The sequence below is a fragment of the Euleptes europaea genome, chromosome 21, assembly GCF_029931775.1.
Source record: "Euleptes europaea isolate rEulEur1 chromosome 21, rEulEur1.hap1, whole genome shotgun sequence".
In the NCBI taxonomy this organism is placed as follows: Eukaryota; Metazoa; Chordata; class Lepidosauria; order Squamata; family Sphaerodactylidae; genus Euleptes; species Euleptes europaea.
In genome coordinates this window covers 840,553-848,283 of record NC_079332.1, presented here as the reverse complement: position 1 = coordinate 848,283, position 7,731 = coordinate 840,553, and positions in this window count along the sequence as shown.

The following is a 7,731-nucleotide window of genomic DNA, read 5'->3' as shown; positions in this document are numbered from 1 at the left end:
CTAACAATAGTGGTTCCCCCAGGACAACAGTCTTCCACTGACATAAGAGGAGAGGAAAGTCCAATTATCTTGTGACACCGAAGACTGATGGATTTATTGTGACAGAAGCTTTTGCGAGTCAGACCCCATTTTAGCACATGGGCTTTGCACCATCTTTTTTTTTTTTATTTACTTCCCCCCCCCATAATAACACAATCCATCTTATTAGTTATTTCATAAAACTTATCATTCCATATGTTAGTAAGTAGCAATATATAGCTTAATGTATACCTTCAATGTTAAATACATCTAATAGCTTGGACTCCCCCCCCCCCAGCTTCCTCTAACCTATTCATAATCTAGTCCTTCCTTTATATTGAATATTATCTATTCTTACTAGACTAGTATATAATTATAATTTTCTATTTATTCCTAATGTCCATTATATACCCATTGTCTTATATAGCCTAATCACCAGTATTATCAATTAAAATTAAAAGGAAATGTCAGGAAAGAAAATACCAAGACCACGGTTACACAGCCCGGATAACTTACGAGAACCAATGAACTCTGACCGTGAAAGCCTTCGACAAAATTAAAAGGCTTTGCACCATCTTTGAAGGTATGGATTGTGAGCCCCAGTCGGTGTGGCCATAATTCAGCCCTTGGCTTCACCCCACCAAACATAGTGGACCTTTCTACTAGGGTTTACGGTTGTGGATTAGGAAATATCTGGAGATTTTGGGAGGTAGGGTTGACCAACCACCAGGTACTAGCTGGAGATCTTCTGCTATTACAACTGATCTCCAACCGATAGAGATCAGTTCACCTGGAGATAATGGCCACTTTGGCAATTGGATTCTATGGCGTTGAAGTCCTTCCCCTCCCCAAATCCCGCCCTCCTCAGGCCCCACCCCAAAAACCTCCCGTCTGTGGTGAAGAGGGACCTGGCAACCCTATGGGGAGGGGAAGCTGGGGAGGGTGGGGCTTGGGAAGAGACCTCCACAGGGGACAATGCCATAGATTCCCCCTTCCAAAGCAGCCATTTTCCCACCCCCCCAGGGGAGCTGATCTCTGTCATCTGGAGATCCATCGTAATACCAGGAGATCTCCAGGCCCCACCTGGAGCTTGGCAATCCTACTTCTGCATTGAGATATTCTCTGCTGCGGGCTCTCCTGATGTCTGATGGCACCGATGTGGAATCTTTGGAACACATTTTGACAACAAAACCATGGCTGGTAAGGAGAGAATAAATATTTGCAGAACCACATGCAAATGAGCGTTCCTTTCAAAGCAAAAGAGACAGTAGCAGGAACTAGTGTGTGCCAGCTTCGTTCTTCTTCAGTGAAGTCTTGCATTGCCTGGGAAACTATTGATTTACTGTCAGAGCACAAGGAAGTGGCAGAAATCATAAACTGTAAAGAGTGCAGCTGGGTTAAAAGTGAGTCAATCAATCACTAGTTTATTTGCAGTCGTAGACCATCAAATAAGACCAATTTGCATAGCTAAATAGCATAGGATAAAAACAAATACAAAATAAATTTGCTATTAAAATGGTTAAATGGTCAAATCCCCCCCACCATGGCACCGGCCTTTGGGCAGGGTTACCAGCTACGAGTTGGGAAGAGGGTTGCCAACTTCCAGGTGGTGGCTGGAGCTCTCCTGCTATTACAATTCTGCTATTACAACTGAACAGAGATCAGTTCGTCTGGAGAAAATGGCCGCTTTGGCCACTGGACTTCTATGGCATTGAAGTCCCTCCCCAAACCCCACCCTCCTCAGGCTCCACCTTCAAAACCTCCCGCCGGTGGGGAAGAGGGGCCTGGCAACCCCAATGCCCCCGTCATGGACTCCGACAGGATTTGGGGGCCCTCTGGAAGAAGCAGGTGGTGCAAAAGCGCCTCTGCCGCTGACCCTTGTGGATGTCGTGGGCCAAAAGTAAGCATGGCGGCGCCGTGCCTTTGGCCCTTTCTTCGGGGCCTGGCGGTCACTCCTCCTCGACACCTTCTGGAGTGCTGGGTGGCCTCATCATATCACAAGAAGGCCCCTGTTACAGTGGTCTGAGAGTTAAGTTTGTCCTAGAATAGTTAAATTCGCAGAAAGTCCAGAGCAGGTATGGCTGGATAAATTATTAATTGACGAAAACCCTACGGTCTCAAAACAAAGGGGCCCCTTTTTGTGCAGGTGCAAGAAAAGGGCTGGGGGGAAAGGACAAGGACATTTAATAAGTATAGAAACTCTGCTCCAAGTTTTACACTGTGGATAGTATTTTATCTTTTTATTTTATTTGTCTTGTTTTTTAAATGTAAGGTTTGAGATTTTGGATTTGTAGCATAGCAATGCAATATTATATTTGCTGGTCTATGGCTGCAATAAATTATATTATTATCCTCATCATAAGGATAATAATACGTGGTATTTTTCAGCCTAGGCAGCAACAGCAGGTTCCCGCTGCAGGTAGTTTACGATCTAAATGTCTGAGGCTGAGGAGTATAAAAGGATGGGTGAAAAGGGAAGAAGAGGACCAAATTTTGATACCCAGGACTCTCCGGTTTCTTTTTGTGGGTGGTTTGAGGACATCTTTTGTATATGATTCATTCTGCCCACCATCCTCTCATTATAAATTTTCGTTATACATTTGCTAAATTGCCCATTTTGACAACACAGGTGTGGCTGTAGACAATTTTTTCCTCTCACAGAAAGAAGCAGCCTAAGTTTTTTTTTAAGAATGATGTTTTTAAGAATGATGTTTGAAAAGTGTGAGAATAAATGAGGAGGTTGAGCTCATTGTTAAAAACAGATGTTGGCAATACTGTATCAAACCAGGAAATATGGTATCAAGCTAAGAAATGTGCCCGATAGCAAATAGAATAAAAGATATGTATGCTATAATACAGCAGAAGGGTTCTGAAAACGTGCCATGAAAAGAGGCGGGAAGAGTCTTGAAAGAAAGCAAAGGAAGTTTGAAAACTTGATATATTGAGGAAACAAAGCCAAAGTTGGTTTTATGACCCAAAAAAACCCAACAACAAAAAAAAAAGGCAGGAAGAAAGAACTAAGGGCAGCCAGGAGGTTTGAAAAATAAATGTGGCATTAAACGTTTAAAACAGAAAGATGTTAACCGGCGTGGGAACAATAAAACTGAAGTGAAGGAAATTATTGTTTTTAACATAGGTGGGTGTTTTTTTTAACATAGGTGGGTTTCCCCCCCCCCCATAGGTTGTCCTGTTTCCAGTAAAGATGTATAGTTTATTGCACAGGATTCCTCCATGGCTGAGGGGAGCTGAGGGAAGGTCAGGGGCCGTCCTCTGTCCAGAAAGGGGGACTTTTGAAAAAGGCGGGAAAAGTGTCAACAAAGGAGCCCCGATTGCCTCACCCGCCCTAATGACGAAGGAAGCGTTATAAAAGAAATCCGGTTTATCAGGGGAAAGAGAGTAAGAAGGCTAAAGAGTATTATTGTGCAAAAGTAAGAAGGAGAGGTGTAGAAAACAGCACTGTGGGGAAAAAAAACTGTTGAGTTTTGGGCACCGCGATTTAAGAAGGATGGAGACAAGCTGGAACCGTGTCCAGAGGAGGGCAACAAGGATGGCGAGGGGGGTCTGGAGACCGAGTCCTAGGAGGAAAGGTTGAAGGAGCTGGGTGTGTTCAGCCTGGAGAGGAGAAGACTGAGAAGGGGATACAAGAACCATCTTCAAGGACTTGAAGGGCTGTCCTATGGAGGAGGGGGCCGAGTTGTTTTCTGTGGCCCCAGAAGGTCGGACCAGAACCAGCAGGTTGAAATTAAATCAAAAGAGCTTCCGTCTAGACATTAGGAAGAACTTTCTAGCAGTTAGAGCGGTTCCTCGGTGGAAGGGGCTTCCTCGGGAGGTGGTGAGCTCTCCTTCCCTGGAGGTTTTTAAGCAGAGGCTAGGTGGCCATCTGTCAGCAAGGCTGATTCTATGACCTTAGGCAGTTCATGAGAGGGAGGGCATCTTGGCCATCTTCTGGGCATGGAGTAGGGGTCACTGTGTGTGTGTGTGTGTGTGGTGGGGAGGTAGTTGTGAATTTCCTGCATTGTGCAGGGGGTTGGGCTAGATGACCCTGGTGGTCCCTTCCAACTCTAGGATTCTAAGAGTTTATGGAGAGCGTTGACCTGGATGGGCCCCGGCTAGCCTGATCTCCTCAGATCTCAGAAGCTAAGCAGGGTCAGGCCGCAGTTAGTACTTGGATGGGAGACCACCGAGGAAGTCGAGGGTTGCTATGCAGAGGCAGGCAAGGGAAAAACTACCTCTGAACGCCCCTCGCCTTGAAAACCTTGAGTCGGCCGTGACTTGGCAAAAAAAGCAAACATTTTTTTTTGCTGGATTCCCTGAAACGCCACAAGATCAAATGCCCTGAGCCCCTCACCTGTGCCAGGAAAAGATAACCAAATGTTGCCAAGCCCGCACATGAATTTTCTTGTTCTGATTCACTCCTGTGTCAACACAAATCTATTTTTTTTTTCTGTTGTAATCATTCCTTTTCTTATTTCCTTGGGAAAACACCCGCCTGGCTCTTTTAAAATGTAACAGCCAAACTATCTACCCTTACAAAGCCACGTGTTCGGATTGTACAGAGTTTAATCATAACACAATATCCTTTCCTATATAAATAAGTATGGTTTATAAAAATCAAGGGCTTTGTTTATTCTGGCTTGGCCCACTGGATAATTCGGAGGTGTGTGTTATATTTCAGGAGCCCCAAAGCAGATATTGGTTGATAAAACCCAGGTCTGGCAAACCCATGTGGTGCTGAACAGCTGTATAGAAGGCATGGGGTTTATAGGGTGCGTTTTTGCTTCAAACTGTACCCTCTTTTCCAGGACTTTGCAATTGTCTAGCAACAACTGGGATTCCCAGACCTGGATCTACAGCTGAAATCTAGCTGTTCTACGTCAGTAGCAATTCCAGAAGACACCATGGGGAGAAAAAGGAAGCATAGAGCACAAACCTACGTATATTGTGTGAAAATGAAGAGCTAAAAGATGCCAAAGCCCCCCCCCCTTTTTTTTTGCTAACACTTCTCTTAGCACAAACGTTAGCTTCCTTCTTGGACTCGGTCAATGAGTTGATGGAAAACAAAGTTGATTTACTAGACCAGAATCCAGCTTTGGCAAGCATGAGTCCAGATGATAAATATTTGGTAAATGCCTCCCGTCATACTTCTAAACATAAAAGCCCAACACTTTCATTCAATGGGCTGAGTCAATTATTGCCTGTTGCTTTGAAATTACGTGATACCCTCAGAGGTTTACTGACAAGGCTGCAGTTTTTGTGTTTGCCATTTATATAGGGGATGCTAATAGCTATAACAGGTATATCTCTAACCTCCATGCCCAAATGGTAAGGACATATAAGGAGAGGCAAGACGGCCCCTATTTGAAGGAGGATATTGAACTGGACCAAATGATTCTTGGTCTGATCATAGAAGACTCTTCTTGTGTCCCAAAGAAAGGCTTGACGTGCTTTCTCTGCTGTAATATATAACCATTGACAGTTCCTCAGCAAACAAATTGATATTAAAACAAAACCTGAAATCCAGAAGTTTGAAAACTCACTATATTGAGAAATGTGATCGCTTTCCCCATATTTGGTGACTACAAAACACGTTCAACAGGTTTGGGGTGGTGTTTTTTTTTAAACAGTCTTTATCATAGTTCAATCAACATAAAAGGCAGGTAAAGAGTAACCCTGGAATCCTCCTTGATTGCATACAATTGTATTTTTTTCCCCAGCTAGGAAATTGTAAAAAGGTAAGGTAAAGGTCCCCCGTGCATTCCTGACCAATGGGGTGACGTCACATCCCGACGTTTAGTAGGCAGACTTTGTTTATGGGGGTGGTTTGCCAGTGCCTTCCCCAGTCATCTTCCCTTTACCCCCAGCAAGCTGGGTACTAATTTTACCGACCTCGGATGGAAGGAAGGCTGAGTCAACCTTGACCCGGCTACCTGAAACCAACTTCCATTGGGATCAAACTCAGGTGAGCAGCGCTTGAACTGCAGTACTGCCGTTTACCACTCTGCATCATGGGGCTCCCTAAGTGAATGTAAGCCAGTACAAAGAAAGTGGCTGAAAGTGGTAGAAGACCAAGGCCCATCAAGAAGATTCCTTATATCTTCTGTCTTAAGTACCTCAAGAAATTGAGGTTCTTTCACCTCGATTCCAACCACTCAAAACTAGAATCATAGAATCATAGAGTTGGAAGGGACCACCAGGGCCACCAAGTCCAACCCCCTGCACAATGCAGGAAATTCACAACAACCTCCCCCACACACGCACACCCAGTGACCCCTACTCCATGCCCAGGAGATGCCCAAGGTGCCCTCCCTCTCATCATCTGCCTAAGGTCACAGAATCAGCATTGCTGACAGATGGCCATCTAACCTCTTCTTAAAAACCTCCAGGGAAGGAGAGCTTACCACCTGCCGAGGAAGCCTGTTCCACTGAGGAACCGCTCTTAACTGTTAGAAAATTCTTCGTTTTCTATTGTCATGCTACAAGTCATGCTTGCTTTTATAAGCGTCTCTGTTAAGTGCAATATGGGGTAATTGTGGCATCATGGTTAGAGCGTTGACTAAGATCTGGAATGCCCAGGTTTGAATCCCCACGGCCGTGGAAGGCCACTGGGTCACTTTATGCCAGTAACTCTCTCTCAGGTTTGTTGTGTGGATGAAATGGAGGAGAATGACATCAGCTGCTTTGGGTCACCACTGAGGGGAAAGGCAGGGTAGAAATGGAAGCAACATAAAATAAAAATTCAGCCCCGCAGTATAAGCTAGGCTCTTCCCTTTTTAAAAAATAATCTACCCTAGTTTGCCAACCAGGTTCCTCTAGGAAGCCCACAAGCAAGACGACTGCAACAGCATTCTCCTGACTTTGTTCCACAGCACCTAATATATTAGGCATGTTCCTCTGATCCTGGAGAGAATAGGGACGCATCATGACTAGTATCCATTTGGACTAGTAGCCACAAATAGCCCTCTCTTCCCTCTTCAAGCCTTCCAAGTTGGCAGCCATCACCACATCCTGGGGCAGGGAGTTCCACAATTTCACTATGCGCTGTGTGAATGCTTCCTTTTATCAGTTTTGAATCTCTCACCCTCTGGCTTCAGCAGATGACCCTTCATTCTAGTATTATGAGCAGTAAGCATTAAGCTTGGTCTCAGTGTTCACACACGACTGTCCATGCGCACTGTCTTTTTATCATGCAGCATGAGTCAAAGAGTAACGACAGGAAATGCACATTGAGCAAGGGTGAGAAGAAGAGATTCGAGGGCAAATGGTAGGAACATGGGTTGGGCAACAGAAATGAATTGGTGCTGCTGTATTCTCGGAACAGAGATCAGCAACTGGCAGCTTCTGGCTGTAACCTGCCCCTTCTCCATGTGATGCCTTCTGGTTTCTTGTCAACCCTAGAAGCAAAGCATAGATTAACACAATAAATTAGTTGTGGTAGGAGGTGACTTTTCTGTGGGGCCTTAAAGCCTGCAGTTCTCCCTAGACTGTCCCTCGGGGCAAAATACCTTCAGCAAAATAAGGAACTAGCCCAGGCTGCCAATGGGTTTTTAAAAGTCATTTTGGCTAAGGGGAAGAGACGACAGCAGACCTGTTAGTTAGTTTAATCCCAAGCCTCCCCAATAATGAAGAAAGTAGGGTGTGAAGAAGAGTGTGTGGGTGAAGAGAAATTACTCCCTGTGAGTGTGATAATTTCTCTCCTCTGAGGTCTCTTTTTTT